The 18,158-nt window shown below is 35.5% G+C and overlaps 1 protein-coding gene across 4 annotated transcripts in view; it reads right to left on the bottom strand.

Annotated features, from left to right (window-relative positions):
- Positions 1-17,560, bottom strand: part of FHL5 (four and a half LIM domains 5) — a 55,209-nt gene extending 37,649 nt beyond the window's left edge. The window contains exons 1-2 of one of the 4 annotated variants that reach the window (XM_050789622.1): positions 17,365-17,560; positions 16,758-16,988 (exon numbers count right to left, since the gene is read on the bottom strand). The gene's annotated coding sequence lies outside the window, so the exon portion shown is untranslated. The remainder of the gene's footprint in view (positions 1-16,757; positions 16,989-17,364) is intronic. The other 3 variants (XM_050789624.1, XM_050789625.1, XM_050789621.1) reach the window with 3 other exon arrangements.
- Between the last annotated feature and the right edge of the window lie 598 nt (positions 17,561-18,158).

Here is an 18,158-nt window from a genome sequence, read left to right as displayed (position 1 = left end):
AGCAACCATTATGTCTTACTCATTTCTATACTTCAATTAGAGCCAAGCAGTAGCCATCATATACTGGGTGATCTCTGAAAAGGTCTTGCATAAAACTGATGATAATTTGTAAAGGATTTCTACTTAAGTGAAAGTGATGATGGCTCAAGGCCAAGAAAACATGCTGCAGCACGAGGTAGAACTTTCTTTTTGGAGACATCATTATGACTTCATAGTAAATACAAGCAGTCTAGGTAAGGGTGTGGTAAGCATCCTTTCCTTGATTTATAAGGAGAAGTCTCCAGATACATTCAGTTTCTTTTCCTCTGAACTGGTGAGCGAGGTTGAAGGATACAAGTATCCTATCTCTTTGCAAGTCTACCAGCAGTTTTACTGGTGGGTGCCTCTTTAAACCTTTTTATTCTGTTTTCAGAAATAGTGGTCCCTGGAGACTTCAGACTCTTAGTGAGTCTGCAGAAGGCTGGGGAGGGAAGGGTTAGACTTTGATAACAGGAGCCCTCTCTGTCCTTTCACAGACCTGGGAAGGCCTCATCCCCAGAAACTTCTGTAGAGCCCTGCAGCCTGTCACTAAGAGTTTGTTATAAAGCATAATGTATCCCTTGTCATATACATGAAGTTTCAAACTTACCTGCCAATTCTTAACTACCAGTTGACAATTTTCTGGTAGTCAAAAATGACTTTTTGGGGATGGGTCACAGTAACAGTTTATAAAACCACTCCATTATTAGCATTATATTAGGCATTATGACAATATCAAAATACACACATGGTACACGGCAAAATCATGACATTTATAATCTACCTTGCAAGGTCAAATGTTGGAAATTATATCCACAGATGGTACCTTAGAGAAAATTAGATAGTACATATTGAAATGTTTTTAAAACTATTGTGAATTATACAAATGTCAACATTATTGACAAAATGTATAGGAAATAATGATAACTAGAATATACAAAAATATATTATTAAAATTGTTGTGTGTATAATTTGTTATCATAATGGCACTGTAACATTTGGTACTGATCAATACCAAATGTGGCTTCCCATCACCTGATACTGAAAGTAAAAATACCAAGAGTCATTCTTGAAGAAAGTCTATGAAACAGTATGATAAAGAGACAATTAAGGAAGGTAGCAAGATTTCTTTTTTCATCATACAGAATTTGTACCTTTGGAATTTTGTACCAAATGCATGAGTTGCCTATTTCAAATACTAAATAAAATCTTCATAAGAAGACTGAACTTATTCCACTTGAGTCTCCTGTTCTTTATCATAGAATGCAAGAACTAGAAGAAATATGTTAGTTTCAAGTCCTCATTTTACAGATTTGAAAACTAAGTTCCAAAGAAAGTACTAATACATTCAGTCTCTCTTTTCAGAAAAAATAGAAAAAATGAAATATATCTACAAAATGAAATTTTGTAAATAGTAGAAAATACTCACATAACTAATCCAAATCAATTTTTTTTTTTTTTTTTTTTTTTTTTTTTTTTTTTTTTTTTGAGACAGGGTCTCACTCTGTGGCTGAGGCGGGAGTGCAGTGGCGCAATCTCGGCTGACTGCAACCTCCGTCTCCCAGGTTCAAGCGATTCTTGTGTCTCAGCCTCCAGAGTAGCTGGGATTACAGGTGCACGCCACTATACCTGGCTTAATTTTGTATTTTTTATAGAGATGGGGTTTCGACATGTTGGCCAGGCTAGTCTCAAACTCCTGACCTCAAGTAATTCTCCCACCTCGGCCTCCCAAAGTGCTGGGATTACAGGCGTGAGCCACTGAGCCCGGTGCCAAATCAGTTTTAACAAGCTGCTTTTTAGACTAGATTGCCGGTTTGCAATGATTGACTTAATTAGGACCACGTTGTTAACAGAAGTAAAAGAGAAGATCAGCTAAAATTAGATGTCAGTTTAGTGACTCATTTAAAGACAACTTACATTTATCATTTTGGTTATTTTGTACAATTTGTCTCTCAGCTTTGCTCTTTATGTCCTTGTTTTTTTAAGAAGAAAAAAAATTAACTTCTACCTTGCAATAAATTAATTGTGCAACCAATGAGTCTTTTCTGTAATAGTTTACTAAAAATCAAATCTCAATCATTGGAATAAGAATAACGAGAAGTAAGGAGGAAGAGGAAAGGAGGGGAAGAGCAGAGAGGAGAATTGTAGGAAAACTCAGAAAAAAGAAATCCCTCATTGGTATGGTGTAAGGTATTTACAGAAAAAGCCTCTTAATGCTGTAGTCATTTTGCTATACTTCCTCCCTATAAAAGCATACTTCTGATCCACGTCCATTTTCACAGAACCACTAACAGCTGGGAGGGATTTTTGAAATTCTCTAGTTTCATTTACTATTCTAATCTAACAAATGAGAAAAACTGAATTCACAGAGGCGAATTGACTTTTTTCTTTTTTTTTTTAAAGAAAAAGCTGCCAAACTACTTAGTAAAAAAACCTCAACAAGAATTCAGGTTTCCAAGCTTCTCACAGAGCCATTTGTTTTGCTTTTCCATATAGAAGTTGGTAAAAAGCTTGTTTAAAATGATAGCTTTAGATAGGCTGTAATTTTTCAAAACATAGAAAAAGATGAAAACTTTCTCTCCTTATTTGCATCTATCCTTCTAAGTTTTAATTGTTGACCAGATCATAGCCTCATAAGCATGAATAGAGAGGTTCATTCCATGCCTAAAACCAAGCTGCTGCTAGCTGTACAAAATGAAACAGCTATCTTCAAAGGCAGTACAAATCCCCTGTAACATTCAGGGCAACTCAAGTTATTATTGGATTACTGTAAAAGTTGGAAAGATAAGCCCAAAATCATATTTGGCTTTATTTTCTGCATTCTCATCTGATAAAATGAGATTAGTGATGTGTGTACATGTGTGGTGTATGTGTATGTGAGTATTTGTGAGAAGGTGTGCTGTGGGGATGGGTGTGTGTGTGTATGTATTTGTGAGAATTTGTACTGTGTGTATATGTGTGTGGGGGGATGTTTGAGACGGGGTTGAGGGGTGGAGGTTGATGTTAACTAGTTTTTCCAGTATCTATAAATGAAGCAAAATAATCTGCCTCTTGCCAGAATGTGATTTTAAAAGGTACAAGGTAAAGCTGTATCCTGTGCTTTGGTGATAACACTAATCAATAATTACAAGCTATTCTTTTGACAGTTTAAAATGTGTTGATGATGTTGGTGGTGGGGGTTGGCCATTTGATGTTTAAAGCCAGCTTTAATTTAATTTAATTTTTATCTGTTCTCCCTCTCAGAGATTTAGGCAAAGTTGATTCTCAGCATCCATCAAAGGAAAATGATTATAGCCAAAATACTCGGAGCTTTCACTTAGCAGTTGTATGTTTGAGGCTTTGGAAGCACAACATGTTGATCTCAGGTTTTTATGCTAATTCTTTATATAAGGAAAGGGGAAAAATCTGTTACCATTTCCTTGGAAACCAAACTGTTCACAGTATTAGTAGCTAAATATTGGTTACAATTTAATGTTAATTTTCATCCCAAACATCACACGTAATATGTGAATTCTTAAGGCATGCCAGTGCATCACACAAAGCAGAGACCTTTCCTGTCCTGTTTAGAGTTGTGCCCGTGGCACCTACAAGAAAGCCTGGCACAAATATGTGCTGAATGAATGCAGAAAGGAAGAAGTCAGATGTTTGGTTCTAGAATCCTGTCTGTCTTTTTCACTTTAAACCCTATGGTATCAAACAGCTCCCTGAATATATATACTTTAGTTCTGTAGGTTTCATAAAAAGCTCTTGAGGGCCAACTCTGGGCCATCCATGGTGCTTGGCAGTAAAGTAAAGGTCTTTACCTATGAAAAGCCTATGCGATGGCCTGGGAGAGAGACATTCTTTTACTCTATCTCTTTACTCCATCTCTACTCCAGTGAAGACATCTCTTTACTCCATCATTGTACAAGATAAGGACCTGGCTGCATGTTCGTATGGTTCTTGATACTTTACCACCCGCAGTATGCTTTATCTCTGGCTAATTGTGTTTCCTGTTCGACAGAAAAGACAGGGAAGATACTATGCTTGCCAGCAGACTCCTGGTGTCTAGTTTATTACCAGCATATGCTGAAGGCTCAGTAAATATTTGCAGATGGAAGAGACTGAAAGAAGAATGAGAGAGGACCTGTGGGAAAGTGTGAAGGTATGCACAGAGTAGTCTGGGTATTTTAGGAAGTTTCTGGAAAACTTCAGGTAAAGCTTCTTTTAGAGCTGTGCCTTGAAGGTTGAGTTAAAGGCAGTCTCTAAGACAAAGTAGGAGGAGGTTCCTAAGCTGAGGGCCGTCCGCACAGTTGTGGAGGTGATGACGGAGCATGATCAGGGGAGTGGTCTGCAAGCTCACAATCACCACTAGAACTGGAGGGTGTTATCCATACTTGGATAACAAAAAGGTCACATATAAAAACTAGTTCTTTTTACATGTCAGAGCTTTAAAAACTTAACTACACATTGCTATGGATTTATTTGGCCCACTGTTTTCTTTTTGGCCAACTAAAGACCATACTGAAAAGGTAGATCTATGACATATTCTATTAACTAAAAGTCTTGGCATTTCAACAATTTTCACTGACATACTAAATTTAAAACAGATCAAGAATTTTTTTTTGAGTTGAAGATCGTAACAGAGAACTTCTCATTCCCCCTGGTTTCTGTGCTTGCCCTTTAAAGGAGTTTCTCTCTTTTAAAGGATTCACTCATTCTGTGTCACTTGAGGAGTGACTTAACTGATAAATAATTGGGCAAAGGGGCACTTCATGTGGAGCCACATTCTTTCCCTTACTCCGCTGGAAGTTGCCAGTGCATGGGCCTATGTTCCCTCTCTGCAGTGAATTAACTCCAACTGCTCAGTCCCAGCTCATGAGGGAGCTCTGTAAGATCCAGGCTCTCTACTCCTTCTGGGAGGAAGCTGAATTCAGGCTGGGAAGGGAAGGGCTTGGTCTCTTACGCACGTTTTGTTTTCTACTCCCGCATTAACAATAATGATGTTAATAATAAATTGATCCGTACGTGATTTCTGTATCTATTTCTCAATTGCTTTAGAACTCTGAAAGGAGACATACATGATTAAGTGGAACTTTCCAGTCTAAACAAATGTTACAGTAAAGCTAGTTTTATTCTTGTTCTGTTTGTTGTATGTATGTGTATGCGTATTGAGAGACGGGGAGAGGAGGGGAATGAGAGAGACATACATATATTAACTTTTGTTAACCAGATGTTAAATTAGGCAGCAGGACCTATTCTCTGATGATGCTAGTTATTATAGTTTAAATGAAAATAATCTCTTGGCTCAGTTAAAAAATCAAAAGCAGTAAATATTCCAACTACCTTCACTGAAATAACCATTAATTGTTATTTTAATTGTTATTTTAAATGTTTTTGAAAATTTAACTTGTGACCTATTTTCTCTTTAAAGTTTATTAGCTTTTTGGATTCTGAATATTATTTTCCCAGGTGGAATTCTGATAATAGCATAAATTTATTTCTACTAATCAATGTTTTCCAGATCATTTGGTATCTAAGTGAAGAATATTATAAGTGAAGTACCAGTATGTATTTTAATAAGAAATTATGGTTTATAAAGTGACTTTATATATATTATTTAGAATAGCGATTCTTAATCATTTTATATTTAATAATTATTTAGCATATAATAAAAGCTATTTACCTCTCCTTAAAAATATATACAAATGCATACGTTCACAGAAATTTCTCAAACCCTGGGAAGGCAGGGTTCTCGGAATCAGGCTCTACAGTAGAGATCTGTACTATATAGAGCTCAAGGGCCAAATCTAGCCACTGCCTGTTTTTGTATGGTCTGAAACCTAAGCATCGCTTTTACATTTTTTAATGATAAATAAATACCAAAAGAGGAATATTTTTGACATATGAAATTTAAATATCGGTGTTCATAAGTGAAGTTTTATTGGAACACAGCCACACTCATTCATTAACATACTATCTATGGCTCCTTTCCAGGTACAACAGTAGGCTGAGTAATTTTGAAGACTAAAATATTATCTGGCTCTTTGCAGAAAACATTTTGCTGATCCCTAATCTCAAGTTTCAAAGTACATTTTGTGCTTTAAATTGTATTTTGCTGGGTGTTTGTTAAAGTATGCTTAAGTTTAATTAGAATTTGAAAAGAACTTTCTATACACTACTTAAAAGAATATATATTTACTAAATGGTTTTAAAAATAATACTAGAAGTCATTAACATGGTGTTTGGAAGGGAATTTAATGGCATGGTGAAATGCTTATAATTCTCTAAGTGGGAAAAAAGTGTGAATAGAATAATCAGTATGACCTCAATTATATACATTTTTTAAAAAGTAGAAACAAGTTTAGAAGAAAATATGCACAAATGTTAAGCTTCTTAATTGAAGCTAAGGAGTATTTAAAATTTTACTTTTCAGTATTTTTCAAATTGTATACTCCAATCTATCACTTCGGTAATAAGGAAACATAAGAAAAATATTGAAAAAATGGGAATATAATTGTTTAATTTTTTTAAAAAATTAAAGGTCAAAAATTAGAATATTTTGTGATAGTATAACTATCAACATGTTCAAGGAAACAAGTGAATAAACTAAATATAATTACAAGACCAGAAATCATTTTTATAAATGAAATCTTAATTTAGATAGCATGACAGCTTGGTGTCAGATTTTTTTCAAATGCAAATTATACCATGAATCTACTAAAGAAGTGTTGATGTTTATGTGACAAAAAAGCTTAAACAAAATTGGAAGCATTTTAGTTCTATACTAGGAGGCATTTGGTCAAAATTGATGATAGACAGCTCCTTGTCAATAGGAGCCTCTCTTTCGTGTTCATTAGCACAATAGAGAGTTTCATGATATAAAGAACATTGAACACCTTGACTCTTTTTCAGTAGGTTTATACTGGCTTGATCTAACTGATGAATAAATGAATGAAAATATGAATGAATGAATTACATGTATGTATGACTTTTTGTTACTGTCAAAAATAATACATAGTTTGATACCTTGATCAGGAGAACTGTTAATCTTCTTTTCAAAAGTATTAAGGGTCAGGGAGATAGCAGCAAGATAGCCAACTAGAAGCCCCTAGTGCTTACGCCCCTCTCAAAGACAGCCAGAACAATGGAAAAGCAGCTGCATTTCCATTGGGTGAGCACAAAACTCAGGATAGCTACATAGAGAATAAGGAAATGCCAGGCCTTCACCATCCCATCCCCGAAGTGGGATCAGCTGGGAGCCAGGAGGAACTTCTTATGGTGAGGAGGTAAGCAGGATGACTCCAACAACCTCCATCAATACCTTGGACACATACAGATCTCCCCACTGGTGTTTTTTGGAGTCTTCTCAGGCACCAAGCCCACCTGGTGAAGCCTGCCTGGAGTCCATATAGCTGTGCTCAGCCAGAGAAGGAGTTGACACTGTGCCCCACCTGCTGTGGCCCATGTGACTACTGTGCTATGGCATCTTGGAACAGGAACTACAGATAGAGTGAGCCTTACTCAAGGAGTAAGTAGTCATGGCTCCCCTTCATCCCTGAGACTAAACCACCCCTGAACCACCCCATCCCAAGAGCCCCACGTCCCCAGTATGTGCTGTTAGCAGTGTTAACACTGTTTCCTGTGAGGTCAAGAGGAGGTGGAATTGCTCTACCAACTCCTCCCCCTGCCCCTGCTGAAGCAGCACTCTGTCTCTTGGGAAAGCAATACCTTGGCTATTCAGACCAGTCACGTCTTCCTGGTGTCTAAGTTGAAGTGGTGCCCTGCATCCTAGGAAATGGTGCCTTGGCCACCCAGAACAGTCATGCACTCCATTACTTAATCTGAATTGATGCCCTGCATACCAAGAAAGCAGTGCTTGTGTAGCCAAGAACAGTCACATCCTTCAAACCTGAGCTGAAGTGGCACATTGTCGCTTGGGGAATTGTTGCTCTGGCTGAGCTGAGCAGAAACTGAGCTGAGACACCCTGCTCTATAAACTGAACAACTTTAGACCTTGATTCCCTGGAGCTGGCCTAGCTCTCTAGAGTCTCAGATGCTGAAGTACCCCTCTATCTAGGGAGTGGAGTCATTGCTGTGTTTTTTCCTACCCACCTGTCACCCAGGGAGCAAGCAACAGCTGTCCTCCACCATTTTGGAGTACTGAAAGCAAATGCACTTGGCCCCGCACATTCTGGGATACTGCTAAGCACCACCATCCCAGGGTCTACAATCACTACTACCCAGTGCCTCATCCCTTGGATCCTGAGTTGACACTCTGCCCTATTGACTCAGGTTCCTGAATTGCAGCCATACCCTGCTCCCCAGGCCAAAGTTCCAGAGCGCTCCTTATTCCCTGGAGTATTGAGGTCAGTGCTGTGTCCTGCCCCCAGGGGTAGAATCACAGCTACAACCTGGCACCCTGAGCCTGAGCTGCTAGGGGGTGCCTCAAAATCATAGATCCTGGTTCTGTAGGTAACCTACATCAAACCCTGCCACAAGGGGTGAAGCTGTACCCCAAGGCCAAGTTGTCTCAATAGCTTTTATGAGATACTGAGCTGAAAACTCCTACTGCACGTAGAACCCTGATCACTGCACTAGAACCCGTGCCACAGCAGGTGCTTGTAGGTCATGTCAGACTTGACATCAAATGGGATCCCCTCAGCTAAGTCTCCTTATTTTAGAGAAAACCAGAATAGGAGGACTCCAGAAGCCCTTAACACAAAGAACATTAAAAACCTATGTTGCCAATGCCATTGCCACAAACCTCTAAGCATAGGCTATGAGGCACCCACAGTTATTTCTGACCTTGAATACAACGGAAGAAGCCGCACAGAGACTATATCTCTATACCTGTCATGAAACAGAGTCACTATACGTTTTCTAGCTGCACAGTAAAACTCAACTGCAGGATGAAACTTTCTTCATGAAAATCACTCTAGAAAGTTTGAAAAAGGTGATTATTTCACTAGATACACAGACATCAATGCAGGGACACAAGAAACATGAAAAAGCAAGGAAATAAGAGACCAACAAAGGAACATAAAAACTCTCTAGTAATAGACTCCAACGAAAAGGAAATCAATTAATTGCCAAAAAAAAAAAGAAATGTAAAATAATGATCACAAGGAAACTCAATGAGATACAAGAAAATAAAGATAGACAATTAAATACAATCAGAAAAACAATTCACAATATAAATGAAAAATTCAATGAAGAGATAAAAATCATAAAAAGAACAAAACAAGAATCCTTCAGTTGAAGAATTCAATGAATAAAATATAAAATACAATAGAAAGTTTCAGAAGCAGACTTGATCAAGCAGGAAAAAGAATCTCTGAACTTAAAGTTGGGTCTTTTGAAGTTACCCCGTCAGAGAAAAGCAAAAAGAAATAAGAATGAAAATGAGTGAAGAAATCCTATAAGATTTACTGGAAAACATTACACAAACAAATATTCATATTATGGGATTTCCAGAAGGAGAAGATAAGGAAAAAGGTATAGAAAGCCTGTTTAATAAAATAATAACTGAAAACTTCCCAATTTAGTGGTGGGGGTTGTGGAGGAGGGATATTTGAACATCCAGCTCCAGGAAACTCAAAATTTCCCAAATAGATTCAACCCCAAAAAGGTCCTCTTAGAGGTGCATTATAGGCAAATTGTCATAAGTCAAAGACAGAGTTCTGAAAACAGCAAGAGAAAATTGTCAAGTCACATAAGAGAACTGCCATTAGACTAATAATAAATTTTGCTACAGAAACCTCACAGGCGAGGAGATTATAAAGTTGTAAACTCAAAGTGGTGAAAGAAGAAAAAAAAATTGCTAGCTAAGAATACTATACCCAGCAAAGTTACCCTTCAGAAATTAGGAAGAAATAAAGCCTTCTTGATGTAAGAAAAAAGTGAAGGAATTCATCCTCACTTGCTTTGCCTTACCAGAAATGCCTAAGTGATTTCCACTTACATCTGGAAGTGAAAATCACTGCCATGAAAACACACAAAGAGTATAAAGCTCATTTGTAGAGCAAATATATGAGGAGAAAGAGAAAAGAGTTAAACCCTGTCACTGCAGAAAACCACCAAACCACAATGATTAAAATAAGATAAAAAGAAAGGAAAAAAAGATATACAAGAAAACAGGAAAACAACAAAATAGTGGGTGTAAGTCCTCACATGAATAATAACCTTGACTGTAAACAGACTAAATTCCCAACTGAAAAGATATAGACTAGCCGAATGAATTAAAAATAAAAGAGACCCAACTATATACTGCCTAAAAGAAACTCATTTCACCTCGAAAGACACATATAGAATAAAAACAAGGGATGGAAAAAAAATCCACACAAATGGAAACCAAAAGCAAAGGAGAATAGCTATACTTATATCAGATAAAGCAGACTTTAAACAAAAAGCCATAAAAAGAGACAAGGTTATTGTCACTTCAGCAAGAAGATGTAACAATTGTAAACATATACACACCCAATAGCAAAACACCTAGATTTATAAAGCAAATACAATTTAACACAAAGGAGAAATAGATTTCAGTACAATAATAGTTGGGTACTTCAACACCCCTCAGCATTGGACAGATCATTCAGGCAGAAAATTAACAAAGAAACATTTAATTCAAACTTCACTTTAGACCAAATGGACCTACCAGCCATTTACAGAAAATTTCATTCAACAGCTGCAAAATACATATTCTTTTCATTAGAAAATGGAACATTCTTTAGGATAGAACACATGTTAGGCCACAAAACAAATCTTAACAAATTTAATAGAAGTCATATCAGTTATTTTTTGATGACAATATAATAAAACTAGAAATCAAAATAACAAGAGGAACTTTAAAAATTGTACAAATACATAGAAATTATACAACATGTTCCTGAATAACAAATTGGTCAATGAAGAAATTAAGAGGTAGATTTTAAAATATCTTCAAACAAATGAAAATAGAAACACAAATTACCAAAACATCTGGGATATAGCAAAAGCAGTATTAGAAGGCAAGTGTGTAGCAACAAACACCTATATCAAAAAAGTAGAAAGATATCAAATAAAGAAGCTCATAATGCACTTCAAGAAACTGGAAAAGCAAGAGTAAACCAAGGCCAAAATTAATAGATAGAAAGAAATAAAAGCATACATAAATAAAATTAAGACTAAAAAATACAAAATATCAACAAAATGGAAAGTTTAGTTTTTTTTGAAAAGATAAACAATATCAACATTCCATTGGTTTGACTACCCAAGAAAACCGTAAAGCTTCCAATAAAATCAGGAATGAAAAGGAGACATTACAACCAATACCATAGAAATACAAAAAATTATCAGAGACTATTATAAACAGCTATATACCAAAAACTTTAGAAGACCTGGCAGAAATGGGTAAATTTCTGGACACAAACAACCTATCAAAAGTGAACCAACAAGAAAGAGAATACCTGAACAGATCAATTACAAGTAATGGCATTAAGTCTGTAATAAAGTCTCTTATCCAAAAAAAGCTCAGAATATGATGGCTTCACTCTGGAATTCTACCAAAGATTTATAGAAGAACTAATACCAATTCTCCTCAAATTCTTCCAGAAATTGAAGATAAGGGAATTCTTTCAAACTCATTCTATGAGGCCAGTGCTACCTTGATACCAAAACTAGTCAAGAATGCAACAACAAAAAAAGGAAACTATAAGCCAATAAACATGATGAGCATAGTGCAAAAATCCTCAGCAAAATACTTGTGAACCAATCTGGCAGCACATTAAAGAGGTTATTCACCATATAGGTCAGATTTACCCCAGGGATGTAATACAGAAACGAATAAATGTGACACCTTGCGTCAACAAAATGAAGGACAAAAACCATTTGATCATCTCAAGAGATACAGAAAACATATTTGAGAAAAATCCAGCATCCCTAACAAATTCTCAACAAGTTAGGTATAGAAGGAATGTACTTCCACATAATTAAAGCCATGTATGACAAATCCACAGCCAATATCACACTGAATGGAGAAAAGTTTAAAGCTTTTCTTCTAAGATCTGGAACAAGACAATGATCTCACTTCCATCACTTTTATTCAAAATAGTACTGGAAGCCCTAGAGAGAGCACTTAGGCTAGAGAAAGACATAAGGAGCATCTAAATTGAAAAGGAGGTCAAATTGTCCTCATTTGCAGATAACAAGAGCTTCTATACAGAAAACCATAAAAGCTCCACCAAAAATCTCAGAACTGATAAGCAGATTCAGTAAAGTTGGAGGATACAAAATAAAAATACAAAAACCAGTAGCTTTTCTATACACCAAAAACAAACTAGTAGAAAAAAAAATCAAGAAACAAATTGCATTTATAATAGCTACATAAAAAGCCATGTAGGAATAAATTTAACCAAGGAGGTGAAAGATTTCTACAATAAAAACTACAAAACACTGATGAAAAAAATTGAAGAGGACACACACAAAAAAATCTCATGTTCATGAATTGTAGACATTAATATTGTAAAAATGACAATACTACTAAAAGTGATCTACCAATTCAATGCAATGCTATCAAAATACCAATGACATTCTTCACATAAACAAAAAAAATTTCGTACAATGTATATGAAACCGCAAAAGACCCTGAATAGCCAAAGCAATCCTGAGCAAAATGATCAAGCTGGAGAAATCACATTGTTGAACTTCAAAATATATTTCAAAACTATAGTAACCCAGATAGCATGATATTGGCATATAAATAGACACATAGAACAATGGAACAGAATAGAGAACCCAGAAATAAATTCACATAGTTACAGCCAAATGATTTTCAACAAAGCTGCCAAGAATATTTAATGGAGAAGGAACAATCTTTTTGAAAAATGATGCTGGGAAAACTGAATATTCATATGCAGAAAAATGAAACTGGATTTCTACCTCACATAACATGTAAAAATCAACTCAAAATGGATTAAAAACTTAAATATAAGACCTGAATCTATGAAGCAACTAGAAGCAAACATAGGGGAAATACTTCAGGATGTTGGTGTGAGCAAAGATTTCATGGATAAGATCTCAACAGCACAAACAACCAAAGCAAAAATAAACAAATGAAATTATGTCAAACTGAAAAGCTTCTGCGCAGCAAAGGAAACAGTTAACAGAGTGAAAAGACAACCTGCAGGATAGGAGAAGGTATTTGCAAACTATTCATCTGCCAAGAGTTTAGTATTCATAATATAAAATGAACTCAATAGCAAAAAAAAAATTCACATTAAAAAGTAGGCAAATAAGCTGAATAGACATCTCTCTAAAGAAGACATACAAATGGCCAAGAGGCATGTACAAAAAATGGTCAATGTCATTAATCATCAGGGTAATGCAAATAAAAACCACAAGAAGATATTATCTCACCCCGGTTAGAATGGCTATCACCAAAGAGACAAAAAAAAAAAAAAAAAAAAAAAAAAAAAAAAAAAAAGGGCTAACAAGGATGTGGTGAAAAGCAAACTCTTATATGCTATTTGGAATATACATATATATGTGTGCGTATATATATATATATATCCATTATGGAAAACAGTATGGAGGTTCCTCAAAAAATTAAAATAGAACTACCATATGATCCAACAATCCCATTACTGGGTATATATCCAAAGGAAAGGAAATCAGTATGTTAAAGAGATATCCATACTTCCATGTTTATTGCAGTACTACTCACAAGACATAGCCAAGATATGAAATTACCTAAGTTTCCATCAATAGGTGAATGGATTAAAAAAAGTGCTATATATCCCAATGGAATATTATTTGGTTGTAAAAAAGAACAAATTTCTGCCATTCACGGCAACATGAATGAGCTTAGAGGACATTATTTTAAGTGAAATAAGCTAGAAACAGAAAGATAAATACTGCATGTCCTCATGAATATGCAGAAGCTAAAAAAAGTCAATCTCATAGAAGGAGAGAGCAGAATAGTTCTTACTAGAAGCAAAAAAGGGTAGGGGGAAGAAAGAGATAGCCAAAGGTAAGCTAAGAAATACAAAATACAGCTAGATAGGAGGAATAAGTTTGAGTGTTCTATAGCACTATAGGGTAACTATAATTAGCAATTTATTGTATATTTTCAAATAGCTATAAGAGTAGATTTTAAATATTTCCAACACAAAGAAATGAAAAATAAAGTTATAAATTTGCTAATACCCTGATGCGATAATTTGTTGTATACATGTATACAAACCTCACATTGTACCCCATAGATATGTACAGTTATATGTCTATAGTAATAATAAAAGCAAAAAAGAAAAAAGAAGAAAATTCTTAGAAGTCATGTGACTTATGACATGTTACTTAAATTGTTTTATGAACAATTGTAAGAAATAATTAAACAGAATCAAACTGGAAAACAAGCCCCAGAAGCATATTTCTCCACTCCACTTCCACACCACCATCTTTAGAGGATTACAATTGCAATGAAATTGTAAAAATACAAAAAGGTATATTTTTAAATGTGAGGAGACAACCTGAATTTATCAAAATAATCTACTCAGGATCCATTTGGTAAATACTCCTTTGACAAAATGAATATGCAAAGGAATAGCTCAAAGCTTTGCTAAAAATCAAGTGAGATAAATTTAAGGTCCATTGGTGCTGGAAATGCAACCGAAGAATTTGAGAAGAAAAAAAATAAAAATGACTACTGTTATTATTATTCTAATATAAAATTCTGTAATACAGCTGTTTTAATTATATCTTTAAGGTAGGGAGGCAAACTCACCTGCCCTCATTCATAGAAAACTCAGTATGAATGACACTTCAAAACCTTGACTGTCTTCTCCACATCACACTATTGCTTTCAAACAGACTCTCTATCTTTATTTATTTAATGAATGTAAACCTTGCTGTTGACATACCCTAGTATGTTCTAATCAGGGTAATTAGCCCGTGTGAAAGTTTAGACATATAGAAAAGATAAGGTAAATCCAAACCCATAAGAATGCTTTACTAGTTCATATAAAATACTAGGGTATATCATCAATAAGCTTATTATTTATTTTTATTTTAAATAGAGTCTCCCTATGTTGCCCCAACTGGTCTTGAACCCCTGGGCTCTAGTGATCCCCACGACTTTGGCCTCCCAAAGCTAAGATTACAGAAGTGAGCCACCATGCCTGGCCTCAAGCTGATTATTTTGCAGGGATTTGAGGCATGTTGGGCAAAAAGGAGTCCTCCTTCTCCTCCTCTTCCTCTACCTCTTTCTTCTCTTCCTCTTCTTCAGTGAGCTTTCAAGGGTACCAAAAAGCAACCAAGAATAATGATGGTAATTGGAGAGGAAAAAGATAATTACGAGAACAGGGAAATGCAAGCTGGTTTAACTAATATCTGATTCAGAGCTTCCCATGCGGACCCAAGTATTCAGCTTTCATTTCTAAAGAGATCATATCCCCTCAATTGAAAACATAAAAATAAAAACAAATTAAAGCGTCTCTAAATATTCTAAACTCTTATTTGTAATATTTTAGTAGAAAAGTACCCAGTCTTGTGTAATAAATACAAATTAATTCAGCTTTACTCAAAATGTTGGCAAGTGTAATGAAAATAAGAGGTAAATTTGTCAGTGAGGTGGTGTTATATTAAAACACAAATCTGCTACTCTTGCTTAGGTAGAACAGTCCCAGATTTGGCAACTAATGATAATGTGAGAAAAAATAGAACAAGTGTAGAAAACAGACACCACAGTTTACCTTCCCCTTAAAGCAATTTGGATTATGGCTTTAAGCATATATCATAACACATATGTTAAGAAATATCTTGTATGATACATATGTTTGCAATACTTATGTTAAATTTTAATCCATATGCTTTGCTAATAAAAATGCTAGTATTTACACATGATGGTATTGTGGATACGAAATGAGGGCTAAAAGAGCTCAAGGATTTCCTTACATTTTATGTATAAGAGCTATGCATTTTGTTAATAATTCTTTTTAATTTCCAATTTTCTGAAGTCTGAAATGACAGCCGAGGAGCTACATTTGGTTTTCAAATGAATGATAGGTACCAAAGAGGATAGGACTAAAATAGTGAGAGAGAAAGCATTAACACATATGGCGTGTATGCTTTTTGCCTGAATAACACTACCTCTGTTTCAAGAAGTAGCACTTTAAATTGATAGAGTCTATTATATATTTCTGTGGGCTGGAAACACAGATATTTTAATTTAACCTTAGGAAACCTAAGATTATGAATTTTTGTATGCCCACTTCTGGAAAGTAGGCAGATTTTTCTTGAAAATAGCAGGAATCTCATTAACTCCTTTTACTTAAAACCTGTAAGTGACTTCAAAATGTGCTCTTGAAATATAAATCTAGTCATAAAATATGCTAAGTGATAATATTATTCATTCAAATAAACGAAGGCAAATAAAATCTCAAGAGCCCTCCTCTTCTTCCTCTTTTTACAACAATAAAGCTGTACCCTGCATTAAAACCATTAGAAAAACTCAAGAGACAATTCCAAGGAGTTATCTGGCACTATGTAACCTCCACACGCAAGTTATGAGAATGATAAATCTGAAAAGCTCAGCATATAAAATTTGATAATCTTTAGCTAAAATGGCCAAGAAACTTCAAAAGGCATACACTTTTGCCAAGCAAAATTTTTCTCTTAAGGAGTTACTGGAAAGTTTATAAAAATTTCTCATCCTTAAAAAAAAAAAATTAGAGAAGTCGAAATACCACAAAACAAAACAAAGGAAACATTTGGGGGAAAGAACTCACTTGGTCTTAAAGCCGCTTCTTCCTGTAATTTAAACAATACAAAAGGAGAATATATGTTGATTATTTTTCCTCCAATCCATATGCATGTTAACTCCCAAAGGAACAGAAAGTCACCAGCACCATCTGAAGATCCTTTCCAACTGCATGTAGCTTTTTCAACTTTGCAGGAGAAAACAGAAGGGTCCCTGCATTTCCTCCAAGTCTTACACCATGTGCATTACTCCTACTGGGCTGAAAAAGCACTACTTGTCAATTTTTACTTGAAACTATGAGTAACAAATTCTCTGCAGGACATCCTTAAAGGGAAATTCTGCCAGGATTAGCATTCGAAGTATCTGGCTAAGCTCCAAAAAGTTTAAAATACACAACGTTCACACAGACACATACACACTTGAGAAATTTCCACTAACTAGGCTAAATTAAGGGCATATTTATAAAAATAATGCTCTAAAAGCATGATGTATTTTCTGTTTCCTCAATCTGTTTTTGGCTTTGTTTTCTTTGTTTTCTGGTGGTGATCAGAACCTTTCTTTTAGGTTGGAAATGTCTGAACTGCTGAGCTTTTCTTTTGGACTGTCTGGAAAGAGATGAGGCCCCATGCTCTTACCTGCAAAGCTATTGGTACCTTGAGAGATGACCCCCTGGGTTGTGGCCTCTATCACTGCCTTCTTGGGAAATTGGGGAACTCTGAGACATAAGTTTGAGTAGAGTACTCAAGGTAGTTCCCTGCTCTCTGGACTTGCAGTGTAGACCCAGCCTTTCCTGCTCTGCCTGCTTCCTGGTGAGCTGGCCACAATTGTGACATCACATCCATGGCTGTATGACTTCATAAAGCATAAACTCATTGGGTTTTTTGAAATCTTCGAAACACAAAAAGTAGACAGCGATGTCAAGAGTTGGATCTGAAGAAAGTTTTGGATATTAAACCAATCCACAATAAGTATTCTCAGAGGGGCACACTGATTCATAAAGCAAGTGACATTTTCTCTTAGAATCTCCATTTGAGGCCATTTCTTCAGTTTGGAAGGCAGGATGAGAGAAGAAATTCTGCCTTAATTCCAGACCAAACTTAAACTGTCCTTGTTCTAAGTGCTAAAGGAGTGAAATGTTAATATCTTCTAAGGTCAAACTCGGGTATATACAGTCAAAGAACTTGAGCTAGGGAAACGCAGAGCCAGTTAACTGTATGTTTTGTTATTCACTTGACTTTACTGATTAAGACATTATGAAAATGAACATATGGTGATTAACAACAATAAATTTGGATTCAGCAAAAGGATATAAATATATTTCATTAGTAATAGATTTTAATCCTTAGGACACCATTGCTAAGCAGGTACTAGCTGTATTTTCCTTGTTTTATGGGCAAGGAAAGCAGTCTTTGAGATGTAAAAGTGCCTG

The sequence above is a fragment of the Macaca thibetana genome, chromosome 4 (genome assembly GCF_024542745.1).
Source record: "Macaca thibetana thibetana isolate TM-01 chromosome 4, ASM2454274v1, whole genome shotgun sequence".
Taxonomy (NCBI): Eukaryota; Metazoa; Chordata; class Mammalia; order Primates; family Cercopithecidae; genus Macaca; species Macaca thibetana.
Note: the sequence above shows the minus strand (reverse complement) of the source record. Positions and strands in the feature narration are given on the sequence as shown.